This window comes from Cyanistes caeruleus, chromosome 9 (assembly GCF_971803275.1).
Source record: "Cyanistes caeruleus chromosome 9, bCyaCae1.hap1.1, whole genome shotgun sequence".
Taxonomy (NCBI): Eukaryota; Metazoa; Chordata; class Aves; order Passeriformes; family Paridae; genus Cyanistes; species Cyanistes caeruleus.
The window spans coordinates 2,879,425-2,903,632 of record NC_141709.1 but is presented as its reverse complement, the minus strand read 5'-3'; the positions used below and the strand labels follow the sequence as shown (position 1 = coordinate 2,903,632).

Genomic DNA, 24,208 nt, shown 5'->3' with positions numbered 1-24,208 from the left:
GGGAGGAAAATGTAGGAAATAAATCCCCTGGTGTTTAGGAATGGCAGAGCAAATCTCAGCCAGCCTTGATTGAGGGGAAAAGATGATTTTGCTTTCAGACAAGCCTAATTCCACTCATCCATCATGGCCAAATGCCCTGTCCAGACACCAGTGGTGTCCACATCTCTTGTGATAACTCAGGGCAGCCCTAAGGTGGAGCTGACATGGACTCTTCAGGCTGTGGTCATTTCTGATAGCAGGAGACATATCCATCTATAGAGAAAAGCATTTTCTCTTGTTTGGAGATGGAGGTCCCTCCCCATACCCAGCTCTTTTCCAAAAGAGCAAGAAATGCTGCAGAAAAAAAAAAAAAAAGGTAAAGAAAATCCTTAAATTTCGTTTTATTTTTGCTTTAGGATTATTTTACTGATTAGGATTATTACTACTGATGCTGCTGCACCGTTCAAGGTCCTTTCTTTCAATTTGTTTACAGCTCATTCCAGGGGCTGGGTCCCATTGCTCAGCACTTGATTGTGTCAGCTCCTAGCAGTGGATTTCAAAGTGGAAATCCTCCAGCACATTTCAAAGCTGAACCATCAGCCTCTGGGTGTGGCTGATCCTCAAGCACTGCATTTTAGCAGGTCCCACTTCAGTGGATCCAGCTGTTGTTCAGATATAAATTGATATGAGGATTGCATCCTTTGACATTAGAGCTTCCCCTGTGGTGCTTCCATGGCTCTGTCCCTCTCAGACACCATCAGCCTTGGTCTGTGTCTATGACCTATAAACCCAGGAGTGATGTGGAAAGCTCGTCTCTCAGGTGGGCAATCTCAATTATAAAATGCACAGCCTCTTTCAAAAGATCAGCTTAAAAACGTGTGGCAAGTGTAGCTGGGAGCCCAATTCCTCCTCTGAAGGCTGAACTTCTGAACTGCAGATAATTACAACTCTTCTTCTCCCTTTGGTGGCATCTCCTATCTCAAGCTGTAGAAACAATATGTAGGTGCTTTCAAGTTTAAAATAAGCGAGCATCTCTCGGCGTGGCTGTGAGTTAAAAAATACCATCCTTGTGCTTCCAGATGAAGAGCCCAAGGCTGAAGAGCTGGAGGTGTGTGTGTTCCCATGTGGTGGGTGAGTCACCAGCAGAGCCAAGGGCAGGGTTGTGTCACAGCAGCTCAGAGCATGAGGGTGGTAAAACACTGGAGGGGGGTGAAATGTCCCATCCCTGGAAACATCCAGGGTCTGGTCGAGGGCTCTGAGCAATCTGACTAAAGATGTCCCTGCTGGTTGTAGGGTGGACCAGAGGACATTGAAAAAGTCCCATCCCACACCATTCTGTCATTCCATGGCTGCTGCTGGCAGGGGACACGGTCCCGCTGTCCCTGTGCTGCTGGGTGGCATCACATTCCTCAAACAAGCATTCCAGCCCTGTTCCCTGCAGCAGGACACACCTGGAGCTCTGGGCTGCGATGTGCTCCTGGTGCCGAGCTCGGTGTGGAGGTGGTGGCGTGGGTGCTGTCCCTGAGCTGGTGACACTGGGACAGTCCCCGGTGCTGGAGGAAGGGCCGTGCCTGGGTGTCACAGGAGAGCTGGCGTGTCCTGCCGAGCAGCAGGCAGCAGATGGCAATGTCGCCCTGCCGGAACCGCAGGCACGCAGGGAGATGCTGTGCTGACAGCTTGGGGACAGGAGACAAAGTCAGGTGGTGGGTGCAGCTCCTTTAGCAGAAGCCGCAGGGTCTCCAGAAGGGTTGGGTGTCTGGAGGAGGTGCTCCAGGTGAGCAAGGGAACAGGTAAGGACGCTCCTTGCTGCCTGCTCCCTCCCCAGCCTGGCAGAGTTGAAAAATGTGAAAGAGCCCAGACTGGCTCTTGGTTGATTTTGACAGCCGGGAAACTGAGGCAGGGAGCAGCTCCTGTGGGTGGTGGTGCTGGAGCTGGGCAGCTGCTGTTCAGGCAGTGGGGTGAAGCTGCTCCCAGCACCGAGCCTTGGCATGGCTGGGATGTGACCTTTGACAGGGCCCTGTGCCCCTTCCCCCCAACTCATGCTGGTGTTTTCCAGATGCAGCTGCTGGGAGGTTTGGATGGCCACATCTCCTCCCTGTGCCCCCCACAGCCCCAGTGGGATGGGAAGCTGGGTGTTCCCTGCCACTGCCTGGCTTGGTGGTATGCCAGAGTCACCCCAGAGTCACCTCAAGGACTTTGTGCCGTGCACTCTTTATCTGATGGGAGCAGAGCCAGCGTTGGAAATGTTTTCTTCTCCTTTTCTCCAAGCAGCTCCATCCCTTCTTTTTATCAGGCAGGGCTGCTGAGCTCAGGGAAACGGGAGCTCTGTGCCTGCTTGGGGCATGCTCCTGAGGCATGGCCATGGGTTTTGTTGACTTCTCTGAGCTGACAACATGCTGGTGACTCTGTGGTACAAAACACAGGGCTGCCATCAGGTGCTGCAAGTATGACCAGCAGCCAAGGCACCTCATCACAGTCTTGGGAAGGAGAGGCCAGAAGGTGAACTCTCCTTATTAAGAAATAATTCTGAGTTGCCTAAAGGGAACTGCAGGTCCTGTTGGCCTCCCCATTACCTGGATCCAGCGCATTTCATCGTGGTTTGGAACCAGGCTGCTCCCCGGAGTGCAAGGCACTGGGTTAAACACCCTCTGCTCCCCAAACTGCAACGCTTCCAATTGACACAAGGCCATGCAGGTGCTAAAAAACAAATGAATTTCCTCCATCTGAGAGCGCTCCTGACTCAGCATTCCTTCAGTCAGCGCTTTACAGCGGGTGTGAGATAACAGGAAAATGCCATGCAGAGAGCAGAGCCCATTGTCCTGGCTGGGTACCTCCCCAGCAGGTACAGCCACAGAGATGCTGGCAGTGCACGCTCAGCATGCGTGGGCCAGGCGTGGCTTTGGCAAAAGGCTTTGTGGGTCATGGCAGTGGTCTGTGTCCTCGTGGTGTCCCCTCACCCACTTCCAGCTGAATCCTTGGCTCGGCTAAAGGTGATGAGTACCTTGGAAGGTGCTGGGTTTGAGGTGCTCCTTAAGAAAATAAAGGATTTATGCCAGGAGCCATCATGTCTGTGCGTTCTGAGTTCAATTTCTTCCTCTCAGAAGAATGTGTGCGACCCTGCTTTCTTTATCTAACACATGGTCTTGTCATTCAGTAGATAGTGGCCAGGCTTTGCCACAATGGCAGCTGCATTTTGGGAGAAGGAGTGTCCTGGGTTGACACATCCATGAAATGTGAACAGTGCTCAAGAGAGAGTCAGACTGAGCCAGAGGTGCTGAGAGAGGCACTGAGGTTTTGGGGCTGGCTTCTGTTGATGCTGTGTGTAGTTTTATGTGCTCCTCCCCTCTGGAATTATGATTTGGTTTCCAGGAGAGGCTTGACTTGACACATCAGCCCTTAGCTGAGTCACTTGTGTAAGCTGGAGGAGCTCCCAGGAGACCAGGGCACAGTGTGGAGGCACAGAGGGCTCCCCTGTCCTGGAGAACAACGAGTGTGGGATGGAACAATCAGGGACAGGCAGAGATGGGGCATGAGCACCTGGAGAAGGGGACTGGCAGTGCTGGAAAAGCCATGGCTACAAACAAGGCTACAAACTGAGCCAGACGCTTTTTCACCTGATCACCTGGAGCTCCTGGAAAAATCAGTGGAGAGGGGAGAGCAATCCAAACTGAATGCACTGCATCTTGGCAGGGATGTTCAGAGATAAGCAAAGTGCAATCCTTGCAGTGAGGGGAAGGAGCCCCAGCCCAGGATCAGGAGATACCTATCAGGCTGGACACGGCTTGTGCCACGTACACCACTCCTGCTGGGGGGTCAGATTGCTGCCAGTGTTATAAACCCCTATCACTCTCCAGGTACAAATAAGCCTTATCTCCTAAAGTGAATCCTATTAACCAGGAGTGGACTTTGCTGCCTGTGTTGTGCCCTTTAAACCTCACTTCGAGCTTTTCTGCTTCTAGTGAGTTGGGGAGGGTTTGAGGAAAAGCAAAACAAAGTGGTTTCTTCTAGTGGGAGCTGCTCTGAGATGTGGGTTTCCTGCCAGCCCCTGGGTGCTGCTGCAGGAGCAGCTTCAGATTGGCTTTGGTGCAATGGTGGGGATCCAGGAGCTCTGCCAACTCCAGCCAAACCAGCTGAAATGTTCTTTGCCCAAGTTTGGAGCAGGAAGCTGCCCTTGCTCTGCAGTTCCTTTGGCTGGCTCAGGAGACTTTGTCAGAGACACTTGCACACCAAACTCTCCTTGCAGTGCTAAATCTGCTGATAATGGACTTGCAGGTAACAATGCTGGGCTGCAGCTACCTCTGCCTCCAGTCCTGCAACCACAAGCATTGCAAGGGAACTTTCTGGCCCTTTGTTAAGGATAAAGCAGCCCATTTCACTTGAGAAAGGGAGCCTTTGGTCAAGAAGAAAGGGAAACATCTCCCAGATTGGTTTTTTTTCTCTTAATGCTGTGCCCATCTCTCCAGGCTGTCCCTCTCCCAGCTGCTTGGGGAAGGGGAGCAGTTCTCAGCCGAGTGGGACTGCAGATCAGAGAATCACAGAATTGGTTTAGGTTGGAAGGGCCTGAAAGGCCATCCCATTCCTATCCCCCTGCCACAGGCAGAGATGCCATTCACTATCCCAGGTTTTACCAAGCCCTGTCCCACCTGGCCTTGAACACTTCCTGGGATGGGGCAGCCACAGCTTCTCTGGGCAACCTGTCCAAGACATCCTGGCTTCTCTAGATGCAGCTATAACCTGCAGGTGTGAAGATGGAATTGGGATAATCTGGACCTCTTGCACCAGCCTGGCTCCTCAAACAGGCCCACAAGCTGTAAGAAACACCAGTTCAGCAGCAGAGGAATGTGCTGCTCCTGCCTTGCCAGTAGAGAGCTCCTAGGTAAACTGGAGGCTAGACTGCCCCTTCAGAGCTTTGCAAAGTTCCCTGGATGCTGCACTTTCTGCATCTCCCTCGGCTGCCACATCAGCAGAGGGCACTGCATGTCCATGCTTAATAAAGGAGGGAAGGTCTTTGCCACCGCTCCAGCAGTATTTGCTCATTGACCACCAAACCTCTCCCCCAGCTCCCTGCCAAAGAGCTCCAGGCTGCAGGACCGCCTCCCTGATGGAAAGATCGGGCCTGATGAAGGAAATCAGGAGGCATTCGGTGAAACAGGAAAATTTAGATCAAACGGCAGGAAATCCGCCCTCGGGCAGCACAGAAGAGCCGAGCTGTGGAAAGCTCTGCTCTGGCAGGAGGTGATCCAAGACAAACAGGGAGCTGCTTCTGGGATGGACTGGCTGGCAGGCAGGATGGGTGAGAGCTGGGGCTCTGGGCAAAGCCATAAAAGCAGTTTGGCTTTGTGCTCTGCTGTGGTCACTGCAGGCGGTCAGGGAGGAGCTCGTGCCCTTCCCAGTCTACAGGATGGTACCTCCAGCCCACGGAGGAGCAGAAAGAGCCTTTCTCACCATGGTCTGAGGTGGATATTTATATTTATATCTCATACATGGGTATTTAACAGGGCATTTGCCAGCCTGAAGTGGCATCAGCATGGTCCCAGCTGGGTTTGGTGCAGATGGTGCCCTCCTTGTTGAGGTGTGGGCTGTTTGGAGGCTTTGGGCTCTTCCAGCGAGAGCATTTGTGTGCAAACACAAAGATAAATGTCCCAAAGTGGATGTTCCCATGGTGCCTGTGGAAGTAGCTGCTTGCTGGAGTGAGCAGGGAGCCAGGTGCTACGTTTTGATGCATTAGTGACTTCTCCTCGGTGGAGAATCGGCTGCAGAGAATCAGGGAAGATCAAAGACTCATGGATTTTCTTGGATGGAATGTCCTGCTGCCTTTCATGGGGCAGGAAGGGAGAGTGATTGAATTCTTGAGCGCTTCCCCTGGGGTTTCTTCCCTGGTTGAGATCAGGGCTTGTCTGAGAGCTCTTGGATGTGGAGTTGGCAGCGCTTGGGTGAGCGCCCCATAAACCCCCACCTGTCTGGCTGGTTCCTACAGGGCTGAACCCTTGCAGGAGTGCATCCCCACGAGGCAGCTGTGGGCTGGTTCCTACAGGGCTGAACCCTTGCAGGAGTGCATCCCCACGAGGCAGCTGTGGGCTGAGCCAGCCCAAGGCTTCGCTCAAACGCAAACTGACGTATTTCCAGCCAGTAGGAAGTGATCGCTGCCTGGGAACCCGCCTTGGAGTGCATTTGTTGACTGAAACCTTTATCAAGAGAGTGAAGGTGGTTTCCAGACTTGTTGATGTCCTCGAGATAGCTTTCATGGAGGCTTTCCAAGACACTGCAATCTCAGCTATTGCCCTTTGACAGCAGCAAAGATAAAGATATATGAACCTCCCGTTCAAGGAATATTCCTCCTCCTCCTCCTGAAGTTCTTAAGATTAGGCTGCTCCAGGGCTCTGTCCCTGGAACAACCAGCTGAGGAATCACACACAGCCCTAATCACCCATGAAAGTGCCCTCTGCCTTGTTTCTCCTCACCCTCTTGGAGCAGGGGCTTGTGTGGAAGAGTCTGAGCTCACGAGTGCGAGAAATCCTGGAGGCAGAGGTGACTGATCCCCTCTGACTCTGCAGGCAGAGGAGTGGCTCTCATCCTGCTCAGGCTGCCTAAACAACTCGGTGTTTCTCAGGAGAGATGAGAAAGCTGAGCTGAAATCACATTCCCTGGCACAATTAATGCCTGAAACAGAAATGTGTTCACGTGGGAATGTAAAGGAGCTGGGAAATGCTGCCAGCCTATCCATGAGTGTCCCAGTGAATCTCCTGGAGGCCACAGGGAAAAGTGTTAGACCCAAAAGGGACAGAGGTCTGTGAGGGGGAGGTCGTGGCTACACAGACCTGCTATGAGAGGAGGCTGTGGCAGTGCCAGTCAGTAAAGATGGAAGAGGAGATGAGCTCCAATGAGCTCTGGGCCATCTCCATCCTGCAGTTGGAATCACAGTATCATTTAAGTTGGAAAAGACCTTTAAGGTGATCAATCATGTCCCCAGGTGCCTTGTCTACACTCCTTTAAATATCCCCACTGATGGAGGCTCCATCACTTCCCTGACAACCCTTTTCTTGAAGAAATTTTTCCCAATATCCAATCTAAGTCTGGTGGGACTTGAGGCCATTCCCTCTTGTTCTATTGTTGTTACCTGGAGAAAGAGAACAATCCCCACCTGGTTATGTCCTCTAGTCCAGGGAGTTGTGGAGATTGAGAAGATCCTCCCTGAGCCTCCTTTTCTCCAGGCTGAGCCCTCCCATCTCCCTCAGCCTCTCTTGGTGCTCCAGACCCTTCCCCAGCTCTGTTCCCTTCTCTGGACTCGCTCCAGCCCCTCAATGTCCTTCTTGCAGCGAGGGGCCCAGAACTGGACACAAGGATTTGAGGTGTGGCTGCACCAGTGCCCAGCACAGGGGGACAATCCCTGCCCTGGGCCTGCTGCTCACACTCTGGCTGCTACAGTCCATGTGCCCTTGGCCTTCTTGCCCACCTGGGCTCATGTTCAGCTGTTACTGACCTGATTTCTGGCCCCCTTAGGTGACTGCCTTGAGGACCCTCCCTCTCAATACTCGGGAATCTTTTCCACATTTCCAGGACAGATGTATCCCTGGCTGGCTTTTTCCTCATTTGTTCCTGAGCCAGAGGACAGTGCTGGCACAAACAGCTCCTCTCCCTGCCCATGCTCTTCGATGTTGATTTGGAGTAGTCTCTCTTTGGCCTTGGGTTTCAGAGGGATGCTTTTCGAAACCAGAAATAAATGGGCTTGAAATATTTCCCATAATTTTGCAAGATCTCAACCCTCTGATAGCCAGATTAGAAGAAGGATAACAAGGAAATCAGTATTCAGACTGGAACCACTATTGTTAAATAGACACCACCGTAAAGCCAGTACTTCTTGTTTACAATTGAACTCATGAATTTTTAGATATTAATGTATGAGAGATTGAGTAAACAACCATTGTGCCTCTAAGGAATGAGTCCCAGGCTGTCCTGAGCTGGAATACTTTGTACTTTCCTGATTGCCTTCCAAGAATTTCAAATTACTTGGTAAGAGAAAAACAACCCGGCTTCACGAGATGTTTGTGAGGCTTTCTGGATGGACTTAGTTCTTCTGCTCTGTGATGGGGCTGCTTTGAGGCAGAGCTCTGGGGCTGGGAACTGTGGGACACTGAACACCTGGCTGTTCATGGAGAGGTGGTAGCATGAAGGATAAACCACCAGGGTCAGGAGGGTCAGCCTGCAGGTGTTGAAACCCTGCTGCAGTGCAATGGGTGTGTAGGCCTGGCAGTCAGCATTCCCCGTTTGTTTGGCACCAAAACATCGTGGACACTGGCACAGAGAAGTGAAAGGACAAGTGGGAAGTTACACAGCACTTCAGGGAGAGAGCCAGCAAGAAAAGGACTCTGCTTGCCTGATTCATGAGCTGTTCTGGAGCAGCTCAGATGCTCTTGGGCACAGGAACAGCCCCAGGGACAAAGTGACAAAGGGATGCATGGCCGTGTCCCCCATGCCGTGGAGAGACCGTGCCGTGCTCTCCATGGAAGCTGTGGCCCCTGTTATACACCCCTGGGTTCTCCAGGCTTACCCAGAGTGTTTCTGTACCAAAGTGGCCCTGAAAATTGCAAATTGTCCCTCTGGACCACCCCAGACACTCCTGCCTTGGGCATCCTGGCCAGCACTTTGGTAAAGCAGGCAGGATGGGTCCCTTTCTACCTGGCTCCTTTTTGGCTTTGGTTCCCAAGCCAGCAGCCTGGAGCTGTGGAAAGTCATGAATTCGGGTTACCAAACCATCTGCTGGCTGCATTTTAAAAAGCAATTAAAGCAAAATTGTTTCCAGCCCTTCTGTTTGCAAGATGTAGTCTACGGAGAGAAAGCCAAGCCAAGCCAGGATTTGCCCGATCCTGCCGCTGCTCCAAGTATGAGTTAATTTGATTTAATTCCTCTGCTGTGCATGCTGGAAAGTGAGGAGTTCCCTACTGAGGGCCCAGGAAGCATGCAGGTAAACAGGACTGTGTGCTGTTGAGTTTAAATGATGGATAAACCCAGGAAAATGACATCTTGAGGCTTTTAAAATTGCTTTTAATTAGAAATTATTAAACAAGAAAGTAAAAATGAAGGCAGTAGGAATACTTCTGCATGGTAGAGGTTGATAGAGTGTTGCTGGGGATGGATGGTTGGCAGGTCTAGGCAGAGTTGGAGGGTCTGAGGAGCTGTTCCTGGGGTACCCCACAAGGCTGGGGGACTGCTGTGGGGGTCCCTCAGAGCCACCTCTGCTCACGCCTTGACTCCAGGGACCTCTCAAAGCACAAAACTCTTCTTTCTTCCTTTTCTTGTAGTGAAAGGGACACAGAGAGGGGATGAAAAGGAGGTGGGGATGAAAAGAGAAGGTAGGGTGACATCATTCTTCCTTGTCCTCCTTTGGCAGCTGTCACCCTGCCAAATCACAGGATGACCTTGTGCTGGAGGGGAAGGTGAGGCCATGCCTGGTGGTGAAGGGCACAGACGTAGAGGATTTAATCTTCTCTGTGTTTTTGTGTCCGCAGGGTTTTCATTCCTGTTCTGCTGAGAGGTCCTGCCCAGGAGAGCTGGGGAAATGAATCCTCATAACCCACACAGGGCACGGCTCTGGGCACAGCTGGGGACTGCCTGACAGCCAGAGGTGACAGGATCAAGATGTTCTGGTGCTTCAGGCTGTGCTTGGTGGAAAGGTCACACCCAGGCCAGTGGTGGCAAACCTTGCTCTGGGAGCAAAGGAGAGAGGGAGCAGATTTGGGACAAAACACCTTTTTTCAGCAAAGGAAGGAGAGATGTCCCAATGCTGGAGAGGGTGAGATGAGATGAATCAGAGAATCCCAGAATGGTTTGGACTGATAAGGACAGCAAAGATCATTTAATTCCAACACCCTGCCATGGGCAGGGACACCCTCCACTAGACCAGGCTGCCAGAACCACATCCAACCTGGCCTTGGACAATTCCAGGGATAGCACAGCCACAGCTTCCCTGGACAACCTGTGCCAGGGCCTCAGCACCCTCACAGGGAAAAATTTCTTCCTAACATCCCATCTAACCCTGCTGTCTTCCAGTTTGTACCCATTGTCCTGTCACTAGGGTTCCTGATGACGAGTCCCTCCTCGGCTTCCCTGGAGATGCCTCCAGACACTGGAAGGTGCTGTGAGGTCTCCATGCCACCTTCTCCAGGCTGAACAACCCCAACCTTCTCAACCTGTCTCCAGAGATGCTCTTCTCAACTCCGTGGGCCTCCTCACGATGGTTCCATGTCCTTCCAATGCTGGGGATACCAGAATTGGTGAGATGAGATGAGATGAGATGAAGTGATGGCGCTGTGCTGACTCTGCGGAGCGCAGGATGCTGGCTTGTCCAACATCCAGCTCTGTGCCAACAACCAGCTGAACGGCACATGGCTGTGCCATCCAGGGGGCAAAACCCCTAAGAGCATGGCCAGGAGGTGCATTGCTGGGGTGGCTGCTTGCTTTAGAAGGAAAAAGGCCCGAGCTGAGCCCAGGGCCGAGCTTATGTAAGAGCTGGCAGCGGGGCTGGCGGTGCGGAAACCCAGCGGGGCGCAGCCGCCTTTGATTCTCTCCTGTTTGCTCAGCAGCTTTCATGCGGCGGGGGAGCAGGGCGAGGACGCGAGATTCCTGCACACTGAACTCCTCTGTTTCTCTCGGCAGGATAAACAGGACATAAAACAAAGCCCCGAGCCAGCTCTCGCCTCGGAGGCAGCGCGCTGCCAAAAGCCCCGTGGAACAGCCTGTTCCCCTGGGGAGCAGCCACCCCATCCAGGGTGCCTTGGGCTGGGATGCAGGAGGAGATGGGAGCCCACCCAGGGGAGGTTTGGGGTGCTGCAGTTCTTTTGGTGGCCGGGTGAGGCTTGTCCTGTGGCACTGAGGAGCAGGGAAATGGGGGAAAAACTCCCTGGTGGGATTCAGGTGATGAGTCCTATGGATTCTCCAAAGTGACACCGGGCTGGGCACCGTGTGGCCACTGCTCGGGCTGGGTGTCACCTGCCCAGCTATGCCACAAGGCACAGTCCCAAGCAGCAGGACTGAGCCCTGTCTGACCCACAGTGGGGTGCAGCAGGGTGAGGAACAGGTCAAAAACTCTGTTCCCCTCTGCAATGGACTCTCTGGGATTTCCAGTGCTCCCTTAAAGCTGGGCTACTTTATAATTTCCCTTGAGAAATAATTTCCAGGCTCTCTTGCCCCCATACTGATCCCTGCCAGTGACAGAGGGCAATGGGGCTGACCTCAGCCCTTTCCCAACACAGGATTAGCTAAGCTGGCTCCTCAGAGACACAGCCCAAACCCCTGCCAGCTCCCCTAAATCTCCAGAGAACCACGATTTCACCACTGCTCTCCTCCTCCAAGGTGAGAAGGCAGGGGGCACACACTCTCTGCTGGGGTTTGAAACCCTTCCAAACAATTTCAAATGGGGTTTTCTTGGGAACAAAATGTCCTGCAGCCACCCTGGAGTCACTTGGTCAGGGTAAAGCATCTGCCTAGTGTGAGGATGCAGCAAAACTCCTCAAAACGCTATTGCTGCTGAAGGAACAGGAAGGGAGGATGGTTTGGTGCTGTATTCCTGTCCTGCCAGCCATGGTGGGCAGTGAGATCCCCTCTCTGCCAGGGCTGCTGGGGAGTTACCCTGAGCTCTGCCACAAGCCTTGTGCTGCTCTGTGCAGCAGTGTTGCTGGCTTCTGCTCCCAAAAGGAAGAGCTGTGGCAGGGGAAAAGCCATCTGGGCCAAAAGCTGTTTTCTTGGCTGGGATGTGGGGCCTCTGATCTACACAAACACACAAAGCCATGGAAATGCAGAGCTGGGAAAGGAGGTACTGCCCTGAGAAGCAGCGTGCCCAGGTGCCTGCTCTGGCTTCTGAGCAGCCCCAGCCTGAGCTCTGCTCCTCCAAAACCCTTGGGAGGATGCAAATCCTGGGACTGCTTTTTCAAACCTTTTGGCCTGGGGTTTTGTGAGAGCTGGCTTTCTTGTAGGATTCCCACTCTGGGCTTGATGGGTTGGAAATACTGCAAGAGCAGCCCTTTTTCTGTTTTGTTTTGGGTTTTTTTTTTCCTCCCTGATGTTTGTGTCTTTCCACTTCTGTCTCTGGCCAAGGCAAGGAGTGCCAAGGCACAAGGGCCAGGCACACCCAGGGGGAGGAATGGGGAAGCAAAGCACCCTCAGCCCGCAGGACAGAGGGGACAGAACACAAACCCAGTGGTGAGAGCGAGGAGGAGGAGGTTTGCTTGCCACCTCTGGCTGAGGGATGGCTCTCCTCACAGGGATTCATGCAATCATCAAATGCTTTGGATTAGAAAGGACCTTGAAGATCTTCTAGTCCACCCCCTGCCATGGGAAGGGACACCTTCCATTAGACCAGGTTATTCCAAGCCCCATCCAGCCTGGCCTTGAACTCTTTAAGGGATGGGGCATCCACAACATCTTTGGGCAACCTGTGTGCTTCTCCACTCTCTGAATAAAGCATTTCTTCCTAACATCCCATCTAAGACTGCTCTCTGTCAGTTTAAAACCATTGTCCCTTCTCCTGTTACTCAATGTCCTTGTCAAAAGTCCTTCCCCAACCTCTTTTGAAGCCCCTTTTCCATGCTGGAAGGTTCCTGGACTCGAGGCCAGTATCATGGCTCCAGTTCTGCCCGCTGTCTCCTGCCCCTTCTCTGATGCTGTGTCACCTAGGGAGAGGTGAGGAGGGTCAGCACAGGGTGTTCACACAGGATTCCCACCCCTTCCCAGCCCCATGGATGGCTCTCCCTGCCCCTGCTCTGAGCAGGAATATGGGCTCCAGCTGCACAAGTGGAAAAGGCTCCAGCTCCCAAAAAGCAGCACAGGATCAAAGCTTTCGAAACACTCGGGGCATTTGGCCCAGGAGGTTTTGTTCTGACTATTTATAGCACTTGGGGCCAAGCGAGTTCAGAGTTGGAGGAAAACTTTTCCAAAGCTGGGGGCCATTTGGATGAGGGAGGGGGAAAGGGAGTTCAGCCAGGCCCGTTTCCAGCAAATGTTGACTCCTTCCCTTAGGTATGTGTTGCTATCCATGACACACTAACAACAGCTCTGCACACAAGTGCCTGGCTGGCCCTGCAAAGATTGAAACAAAAATGTGAATTGGCTGGGAAGGAGAACGTGGAAAAGGGAAAGTTTCCAAACAGCAAAGCTGTAGCATTTGAAAGCAAAAGCTTTCCTTACCAGCTTGTTTTCATCCTCCAGTCAATATCCTTCAATTACAAATACACCAGCATTGCTTTCCAGGGGAAAGCTGGAGATGATTTTAGGGCAGAAAGACCAAATTATGGTTTCCTGAAGCCATGCTTGGAAATAGAGAGGAGGGGTCTTTTTATCTTCAAGGTGAATTTCCTAGTGCTGTTGCTAAAGAACATTTCATTTTCCTGTGCTACCCAGAAAAGCCAGGCTTAAATTCTGAGCAAGCAAACCAACACAGCATCCTTTAAATCCTGTCACCCAGACCATGAAGGCAGAGCTGGGGTTTTCCTGTCTGCCAAGTGCTACTGTTTAGTCCTGAGGAGCACGAGCAGGGTGCTTTAGATACACACCGTGGCTTTTTGCATGCCTGGCTCTGCTCTCTTGATTTGAGGAGCTCAGTACAGGTTATAAAAATATCCCTCTAATTACCAGTAGCTTCCCAGCCATGCTCAGCATCTCCCTTTCTCCTTGCAAAAGGGTGCAATTAGGTTGGCAGGTAATTATAATCAGCCTAATGTGTGGATGTCCTGAGGAAGGTGGGTTTGGTAGCTGGGTGGTGTCCAGCCCAGGTGGGCTCTCACTGGGAGGGATGTGATGCTATTTCCTGGAATGGGATTTCTCCATGCTGTAAGAGCTGGGTGCTGCAGCAACAAACAGCCCCAAACCTTGGGTTGTTTTTGGGGAGAAATCCCATAGCTAGAAGATTTCCTTTCATACTATCAGAGTGGTTTGGGAGATCACCTAGTGCCACCCCCCTGCCATGGGCAGGGATGTCTGCAGGGGGAACTGTCAGGCAAAAGGAAGGTTTCCCCTGAACCTACCCAAACATCAGCTTCAGGGCCTGGCTTGTTTCATATTTCTGTGAATGACCCAAAAAGCAATGTTGAGCTGTGTGAACGAGGCAGAGCTGAGGGGGTATCAACAGCCCTGGATGTATTGGGTGTTAAAAAAAGAGAAATTTCAGGTTTGATTTCAGGGTTGAATGAAATTTGAGGGTTGAAATTTGAGGGTTGAATGATGTGAAGAGCAGAACTGTAAAACACAATATCTTTGAGCTTGAGACACAATAAGATAGGACTTTGCCCAGTGTGGAGGTACCAGAGAAGGGCTTCTGGCTGTCTGTGGATCTCACAGCACCTGGGAGCCACAGCCTCAATGCTCTCACGGAAAAGGGAGATGCATGACTCGGGTGACAAGGACTCTCTGTTGATCATAAGACCCTCATGGCAAGAGCTTCCAATACCTCCAGTGGAACAGCAGCTACAAACCTGATCATCCTTCCCTAGGAAATGTAAAGAGTGGGGAGAGTACAAAGGAAACCAACTGGCTTGCTTGTGCCATGGGTGAATTTGTTGTCAGATGTGTCCCTCTTCCATTTTGTTTTTTTTTCAACATGGCAGAGATGTGCTCCAAGCCCAGTTTCCACCCTTACCCAGCAGAAGAAAATGTTCTTCCCATTTTTTTGGCCTCCTAATGATGATGATGATGATGAAAATTCATCTCATTTTGTACACGTCCTGACCATGAAAGATCTTCCTTGTGCTCGGCACTAATGTTCCCAACTCTTGACTTGGAAGGGCTACTCTGGCCAACTGGACAGTCACTGGTTCACTGAGAGGCTGTCTGCTCTGCAATTAACAGACTAAATGCCCACCATTGTGGGTGGAAAGGAGTTTTAATTAAAATCCCTTGGTATTGGCTTTGGCCAGCCCCTGGGGTGAGTGGGAAGAGGGCGGAAGGGCCAGGTCAGTGACTTGGGTCACCCCAGGAGAGCATCCACTGAGCTGAGACTGAACACAAGGAAGGGACCAGTTTATAATTGCAAGGGATTTTGATTTTTATTTTATTTTTCCCCTCGAGTGACCTGCCCAGTGGACAATTCCAAGCTGACAGGAACGCAGATACTGCCAACCCAGAGTTGGGATAGGTCCACAGGTTGTTTGAGCCCTAATGAGGAACCATGAATAGAAGCTCACATCCACAGGGGAAAAACACCTCACTCCCTTCTCTAATGAGCATGGCTCTCCAAATCCTATTGTCTTGGGCTTTGCTTGGATTTCAGAGGTGCCAAGGGCTGTCTCTTCCAAGCTGCTGCCACCTACCCCATCTTCTCTCATGGTGGCCACCAGGAAGGTGCCAGGTGGCCAAGGCAGACCTGCAGCATTTCTGTGCTGGTGGCACAGGTTAAGAGAAGTCCTTGGAGGGTGACACCCCCTGACTGGAAGCCACCCTCCATGTGCTCACCTGTGGCATGCTGAGCTCTGGGCAAACCACAAGTTGTGGGTGTGTACACCCCGAAAGGTGCTCTCTTTAAACTCTTAGGGAGTGTCAGCTCCTCCCCTTGACAAAGTGCATCAATTAATGCAATCAATTAATGCAAACATCACACAGGAAACTGGAACCAGGATGGCTTTCCTGGTTGTTTGCATAGATCAAGTCCTGCTTGCTTTCATGATCCTATTTATATTCCCTCTGCTCAGGATGGGGTGATGAACTTTCTGATTTGCACGCTAATGAGCAGACAAAATTAAGAAATATGAAAAACCTAATGGGTATTAGCCCCATAACTTGTCACCTGAAGTCCAGCATGAGGGTCCTACCAACCCATGTTTTGACAAAGCCCCAGAGCCCTGAAGACTGTCTTCAAAATGTTACTCCAAAATCTTGGTTTTATTTTTTTTATTTTTTCTAAACTTGTTAAGGTGACTTGGGAGGTTTTCCTTCCACCTTGGACTCCTGCACCTTTCCTTCAGATGTTTTCCAGAGGCACCCCAGACATTCCTGTGGGATGATGGAAAGAGCATCTGGCACAGCCTTCTGGGAAAGGAGTTTAATTTTCTCTTGGGCTCTGGCCTAAAGAAATCAATTTGCTTTCACATGTTTTAAGGAAAGAGGGAAAATAAAAAAAAGAAAAATCATTTTCTGCTGCCACTGGAGTCTCTGGGTTCTGTTTCAGGTTTAATTTCGTGCTGTGAAGCTGCGTGGGAGCAATTTTGGCATTTCTCAGCCAGTGCTGATGGTGGATGAGACTTTGTCCAGGTGATCCCAAGCTACTCCTGCACCCCACCAGGATGGGTGTAGGAGCCCAGGGTGCCCCTGCCCAGCACCCATCCTGTGGGCAGGGAGGGAAACAGCGAAATTTGGGTGGTAGGGGCTGGAAAAAGGGGAGATCCCCGGTGGTGAAGCACAGGGGGGGCTGCAGGGACTGCTCACAGAGGTTTCAGGACCGGGTGAAACATCCTGCTGCAGTTTAGCCCTGTGCTGGGCCAGCCACCTGGGATGAAATTAGCATTTGGGGGCAAGTGGCAGGGGATTTTTTTTTTTTTACTGTCCCCGTAGAAAAACGCCATTTTTACTGCCCAAGCGTAGCAAACAAAGAGGTTGGCTGTGTTTTCCCCTTTCCTTTCAATCCCCTTTCTGCACGGTAACACTTTCTACTTCCAGACCTCGTTCTTTTATTTTTTTTTTAACTTCTTTTCCCCCCCCTCCTATTTCCCTCTCCCTTCCCCCCCACCCCAAACACCCCCGGGGGGCTGGGAGGGGGGCACAGCCCTTGCCCCTTTCCCGGGGTCCCCAGGCTGGCAGGGTGCCGGGGAGGTGCCAAGGCGATGCCAGCGCTTCCTGCTCCTTCTCTGGCAGCACAATGGGGACATTCAGGCTGGCACCAGCACCGACCCAGAGCCTCCCCCTCGCCATCTCTGTCCCCCCTATCGCTGTCTCCCAAATAGCAGCATGAGACAGAGAGCAGCTGACGCCGTGTCCCAGCGAGCCGGCGGAGGCGATCTGGAATCCGAGCATCACAAAACAAGCGCTGTGCGCGCTCCCCTCCCGACGCGTGTGCCCGTGGCCCCCTCCCTCCATCCCCCCCCAAAAAAAAATCTCCAAGTCTGCCCAGTAACACCAAACTGGGCTCCCTTTCCCACCCATCCCGGCCAATCCCAGCGCTGCCAACGAGGCTGCGAGGGGCAGGAGTTGCTGGAGCTGAAGGAACATAATGTTTCCCTTCTTCTCCCCTTCTTCCTCCAGAGCCCCGTTGTTTTCCAATTCGGGGCCGGAGGGGAGGCGTGGGCTGGAGCTCGGAGGCAGCTCCCCGTCCTTTCCCAGCAAAGCAGAATATCCTCAAAAACATGGGATGAGATTCCATCGCTGCTTCAAGGGAGCCTTGTTCTTAATCGCGGGGAGATCAGCGGTATTTTAGAGGTGGGACGGAGGAGAAAGGAGAGGGGGGCAGCACGAGAAAAGCAAGGCTTCGTCCTCCCAGGGTCCAGCCACATCTTTTCAGGCTCTCCTGCCGGCTCCGAGGGGTTTGGTTTTTCCCCCTCCTCTTTGCTTTGCTGGTTTTTCCTCATCTCTGGCGGTGCTTGCAGCAGCTGCTGTGTTTGTGGAGCAGGGCTGGTGTGGTTCCCGTGCTCCTGGGGCACTGGGAATGAGGGATGGGGATTGCCTGCTGCCCTCCAAAACCCCGCAGGAAGCTGCAGGAACGAAAACACTGAACGTGCTGGATTTTAGGGGATGCCTTGTCAGTCCCTGTGCCTCCTCCCTGCTCCTATCCCTGCTTTTTGCGGGTCCCTTGGGCTTGGCAACCACAGGGCATGAGCTGATGGTGACTGGGAGCAGAATAATAAATCACATTTTGGTCTTTGCTGGCTTGTTCCTGGGGCTCCATCTCAGGATGGGCTTGCCCCACCCAGAGCACAGAGGTGATAGGAATATCCAATGCCCATCCCTGACATAAAGGATGGGTGTTTGGACCCAAGATCGGTGGTGCAGGCAGGATGACGTGGCCCTGCTGTTTCCTGCTGAGATGCAGAGCTGTGCTGAAATGCAGCAGTGCCCAGTGAGGAGGCCAGGTCATAGCTGCTGCTCCGTGGAGATGTGGGAGCTCTGCTGTGTCCTCAGCACCAATGCCAGGGAAAAGGCTGCCCAGGGAAGTGCAGGAGTCATCATCCCTGGGAGTATTTAAAAAACATGTAGACATGGCACTGGACTCAGTCTTAGAGGTCTTCTTCTACCTAAAGGATTGAAGCCTCAGCCTGGGAAGTTGTGTTGTGGCTTAAAGCAAAGAAATCCATTTGGGATCTCAGTGAGCTGAGGACTTGAAGGCAGTGGCCTTGTTGCAGAGGGTGGAAAGCAGGAGGCCGGGTCACCACACAGCTTAAACCTTGCAGGGAAATTTCTGCCAGCAATGCTACCAGCCTGTGGGGATTGTCCTGACATCCCAACACTTTGCAGCCACCTCTAGAGGAGTGCCACAGTCCCCTGGTTTTTTGGGATGTCGTGAAGGGAGGATGGGATGAGCATCTGCTCGGCTCTGGGCATCCTAAAGGGCTGGGGAGAGAACATCTGCCTGCTGTAAGCTGGTGCCCTGGAGAGGGGTCAGGCAGAGTCCTGTGTTGGGAAAACCACAGGACAGAGCCTGTGTGGGGCTGCAGATGTCCTGGGAATGCCAGCTGAGCCATGCCACTCCTCATGGGGTGGCAGGGACAGCTGGCAAGGGCAGAGTGTCCCTGTACGTGCTGCTCCACCCCAGGGAGAGGCTCAGCCCAGGGCTTCTTGCACAAACTGTTTGTGTAGCTGAGGAGAGCCGGGCCCAGGGGCATGGAGCAGCCTGGGACATCCCATGGCAGCTCTCCTGCAACAGCTGCTGGAGCTGGGCCGGGACCACGGGAGGGAAACTCCAGGAATTACAGCTCCCAGGAGAGCGGGACCAGCTCAGCACCACCGGCTCTGCCCTACAAAGGCAGTGCTGGTGGGAGTTGTGCCAGTAAAGAGGTGTGATTTCTTAAAAAGGCATCAGGGTGTGTTTTTCCTGTCCAGGCTGGGGATACAGATGGGTTCTGCAGTAGGATGAGGGCGCTCCTGGTGCAGGACAACTCCGTGTTCATGGGGCAACCAAGAGAGCCCGAGCTGCAGCTCAGCCTTTGAGGCCAAGAGGATGGGAAAGGGCAAGCAGGGAGTGGGCAAGGGGGGCAGCCAGCTTTGCACCAGGGTTAGGGGAGGGAGAACACCTTCAGGGGGGAGTTTGCTGAGGCCTGTGGAAATTCCCATCCCTGCCTGTGATCTGAGCAGGGCAGTGATCAGTCAGGGGCGACCTTCCCTTCACTTTTCAAATCTCAGAGGAGACTTCCCTGGAAGAAAGGCTAAGTTTTCTTTGGAGCAAAGATAATCTTCCCCTCCTCCCTCAGTGCTGAATACTCTGGCACTGCACCAAAGAGCAAAGACAACATGAAATACACCCTCATTTCCTTGGCCTCTCTTCCCAGCCATCCCCCAGCAAAGAGAAGCAATAGAGCATCTGCGTTTCTAGCTGCAGCCTTCTTCCAGGGCCAGGTCTTTGTCGCTTTTTTTGGTGCCAAAAGCTTTGAAATCTGTTCAAGGCATAAAACAAGGAGTGAGCAGCAGAAGCAGCACTGCCTGTTAAGCCCTGCCTGCTGCTGGTAGTGCTCCAAAGGGTCTCCAGTTTGCTCAGGCTTTTAAGGTGCATCACTGAGGCCACCACGAACCCATGGCATTGCTCAGCCTCCCTGTTCAGTGCACATGGGGAATGGAGCCAAATCTCAAATCTCTGCCCTTCCATTACAGAATAAAATAAAATAAAATAAAATAAAATAAAATAAAATAAAATAAAATAAAATAAAATAAAATAAAATAAAATAAAATAAAATAAAATAAAATAAAATAAAATAAAATAAAATAAAATAAAATAAAATAAAATAAAATAAAATAAAATAAAATAAAATAAAATAAGTATGTTGGCTCTGCCTCACTAGAAGCTGCTGGCCACAGCCATGGTGTTGAGTCTAATTTATGGGCTAAGCAGATTTGGGAGAAGTTGATCAGCAGAGAGTGATCCTGCTGGTGTATGCCAAGCCATTTCCTCCAGGAAATGGAAGCAAGATGGGAGCAGAGGTGTGTGTGTGGTATCCACTGTGCCTTCATCACACCAGCTCCTCATCTTCCTCCCTGTCCTCTTGCAAAGTGACTCAGAAGCCAGAGAAGTGGCTGTCCCCATCTCCAGCTGCAGGGACCTTCCCAGGACATCCCAGCTCCTCTTGGGCTGAGGGTGGGATGGATGGGGAACACTGGGAACAGCTCTCAACCCTTTGCTGTGGACTGCAGAGGGCACGGGGGGATGGACCCACCTTACACACAGGAGTGTCTGGTTTGGGCAGGATGGGGAAAGCAGGGGATTTGTTAAATCCTTTGGAAAGAGGGTTTAGAGCCTGCAGGACATGCCAAGTCAGGAGGAAATTATTCAGTGGTGGGCTGAATAATTTCCAGCTTCGGTATCTCACACTGCCCATTCCTTTGCACTTCACTGAGCCGCCCTTCCAGCCACCCTCCTGAGCTCAGAACCTCTCCAGCAGGAGCTGTAAATCTCTGCCATCAGCCCCGGGATTCCCATGCCCTCCTGTCTGCCACCTTTTGCCCTGGACACTCAGACAGGCCAGAGGATTAAAGAGGGAAGTAAAATTAACAGGAAGGCGTATTTTGGGAATGAAGTGCTGGACAGGACTCAGGTAGGGCCTCTGTAATGGGCCCAGGGGTCAGATGCCACGTCTGGGTGTCAGAATGGGAAGAGGTGTGAAGGTTGGCATGGGAATGTGCATGCAGGCATATTTATTGCCTCTTCAGTGTTGCCTTAGAGTTAAAATTTATGGTACATCTTCTCTTCCAGCTCTTGTTTCCGGGACTGCAAAGATGACTCTGGAAAATGGCATGCAGTGAGTTTATCCCCAGCCCTGGCACTGTACTGCCTGGAGTGAGGTTTTCCTCTGCTCTGCCCTCTCCTCCCTACTGCTCCCATCCCTCCTGCTTGTTTTCCATGTCCTGCAGAGCCAGCCAAGCAAGATGCTGTAATATTTTCTTCCAAGTGAAGCTTCCTACAGTAATAAAAAAGGGAAAATGTGGTTTGTGCCACAAGTGAGAAATGTCCATGCCTCACTGCTCTTCTCCATGTGCTCCCCTCCCCTGCAGGTAGGTCTGGGAAAGCTCCTGAGTCACCCTGGTCCCGATTTGTTCCCAGCTGTGCCTGGGGGAGCACTGAGCAACACCAGGCCCTAGTGACAACCTCCAGGTGAGTCTCCAGCTCCTCTGGGCTGCAGAGGGTTTGAAACCTCTGTTTGCAACCCCTTTCTTGCCCTCCTGGTGTCACCTGGTCACTGCTGAGGCAGATGGCAGAGAGGGAAGAAAGAATTCCCCAGTGTGGAACCCAAGGGATGTGTGGATCGTGCCAGGGAGGCTGAGCATTTTCTGCAGCTCCCAGGTAGCCAACAAACCTTTGACAGGTTACATGGCAGGACACGGTGGCTTCAGAGAGAGATCAGTCTCCAATGACCACCAGGAGCAGCCTCTGAGCCCCAACATGGGAGCTGACTCCATGCCCAAAAACCTCCTGGCAAATTCCTCGTGAGCCTCTCCAGGAACTGCTCCATGGCCAAATACCACCTTCACCACTGCGAAACTGCTCATCCTCGGGGTGTTTGCACGTCAGTGAAGAGCTGCCTGGCATTCCTGCTTCCCACTGAGCACTGAGCACTGGGCAGAGGCTCCTCCTGGGGTCCCTGTGGCTCCCCATCCACGCTAATCTGCTGGATTACAGTCCCTTATATTTAACTGGATTAGGTGACTGTTTCTGCAGTTACTGTTACTGTTTTGCACTGGCCATATTTATAGGGTGTTCTGACCATATTTATAGGGTGTTCTGGTCATATTTATAGGGCTGCAGAGTCAAGTTACAACTTTAAGGGCTGCAGCCCTGTAGGTCACAGCAACCCTGGATAAAGTGGAGGAGCATCACCCATCAGTGCCAGCATTTCCAGGGTGGCACAACAAACAGAAAACCCCTCCCCAGTGGAAATCTTCTGCTTTGGGGGAGCAGGCCCAGGGAGACAACCTGAAACCCTGAAATGGGAGCAGTTCACACGTCCCCTTGGGGTCCCTGTCCCCACCCTAGCCTGGCACACTGGGAAGCTGCCAGCCCCGGGGCTGCTGTTATCGTGGTGGCAGTAAACACCTTCCTTCAGCTGGGCAGAGTCCAGTCCCACATCCTACGTGCCAGAGCCACCCTGCTGACCCTGGATGGAAGCCTCTCTGCTCCTGGAGAGAATCAGGCAACCCCTCTCCTCATCCTGATCCACGTCTGGGGTGTTTGTGTGAGAATAAACCCCACAGTGTCGCTGATTCAGCCCCAGCCAAATGTTGGTTTTCACTTTGCACAGCCTCTGCTGGTCGGGACACCCTCATGTCCACCTTTCCTGAGTGCAGAGGATGTCCCTGAGGGCACACACACTCTTAGCTGGATTTAAGGATGATGAATATTGAAGCATATTAAGCAAACAAGCCCCCTCCAGCAGGACTGCAGCCGATCTCAGCCATGCTGCACGTTCTGAGGAGCTAAAATTAGCTGTGTTCCCATGCAGAGGCTGTGCTGGAGCTGTGCTTGGAGCATCACAGCTTTAGGAACTGCTGCTGCCGTTGCTGCTTGGGGTGTGAGTGCATGGGGGTGGGCAGCCCTTGTCCCAAAAATGAATTTTTTTCAGGAGCCACTCACCTAAAGGCAAGGGTGGGTGAAATGAGTAACCTTTGTGCAACGATTGAGATAAAAGCGCTGCTCACACGGGCTTGTGGAGCATCTCCTGCCTCACTGCAGCCCCGGGAAGGACTTGCAAAGCCCCCACTGGCTCAGTCTGCACCACGCTGCCCCAAACCCACAATCCCAGCAAAGGAAACTCCACGTCTTTCCTTTGTGTGGGATGAAGAAAGTCACCTCCATTGCTCGGGCATCCTGCTCCACACCCAGCAGGGACCAGCCCTGGGGACAGGGAGTCCTAATTAAGCTCTTTATGAGTAATGAGGAACTCCAGCACATGCACTAAAAATAAGGAAGCATCAGGCACAGATAAATCAGCTGCAGGGACCCCCGGAATGATGGAGCCCTGATTTGTGGCCTGACCTCGGCCTCACTCGCTGGACTCCTCAGGCCCCGGCTCTCCTGGCTGGAAAACTGAGGAGAATAAAAAGCAGGATGTCAAGGCTGAGTTTAGCTTTCCCTTCTGCAGATAAATCACTTGGAGATGAGGAAATTGGCTGTGTTTGTTTGCCAACAGCTCACTCGTGGCATGCCAGGCCTGGCCGAGCAGGGCGGCTGTGCAGGGCAGGCCGCAGGGCCGAGGTGGGAGGATGAGCAAACTCCATTTGCTGTCCTTGGCCTCATGGGGAGGGGTGGAGAGTTATCCCAAAGATCCAGTGGCCAGGGAGAGGGAGCAGGGTGTGAAGCAGCCATGTGCTGAGAGGGGAAGGACCCTCCCCGTTCTCCCCTGCGATAGTCGGGCCACACCAACACTCTCCATCACCGCATGGCTACCGGGAGAGCTGCATAAACCACCAAAAAATTCAGAAATGCAAGGTTTTCCTTCAAGCATTTCCCCATCACTAGCTCAAGTGCTGGTGGTTTTTCCATTCCATGCAAGAAATCTACATTTGAATCCCTCATATCCCACGCTATGTTTTGTGGGAACAGAATTGGAGTCCAACAACCTTGCCAATATTCCCAGGCTGGTTGGGGTGTAGTATAAAGGTACATGAAGCTTGCTTTCCCTTCTCCAGCTGATGGGAAGTCAGGAAGGATGATTTATTTTATCTGGGGAAGTAAATCAGCCAGAGAAGCAGGCTGAGCTTGATATTGAATGTGTGAATTTTTTTTGGAGAGTAAAGAGCCTGTCTTAGAGGCACCTTTTGGCATCTAGCACCTGCAAGGCTCGATTTGGGGTGTCTCAGTAATCACCTGCTTAACGGGGAAAGCTCAAGGAGCCAGAGAACAGGAATTGCACCTTTCCCATCCCCATTCTCCTGGCAGCAGGAGCAGTTTGCTGCAGCTCGTGTTCCCATCTATTCTGGAGCTGAAGGCGTGAAAACAAACGGAGGCTGATTACGCCCCGCTCCGAGGAATGGTGCGGATGTGAGAAGCAGCAGAAAAACTTGCTCACTTGGTGTTTTCCTGAGTGCCTGCCAGAGCTGCATCTGCTCCTGGGCT

At 52.2% G+C, this 24,208-nt stretch overlaps 1 long non-coding RNA gene across 1 annotated transcript; it reads left to right on the top strand.

Annotated features, from left to right (window-relative positions):
- Positions 1 to 5,043: 5,043 nt before the first annotated feature.
- LOC147651440 (uncharacterized) lies at positions 5,044 to 18,125 on the top strand. Its single transcript, XR_015273713.1, has 2 exons — positions 5,044 to 5,435; positions 9,486 to 18,125. It is a non-coding gene; the product is annotated as an uncharacterized LOC147651440 (long non-coding RNA).
- Positions 18,126 to 24,208: the final 6,083 nt, after the last annotated feature.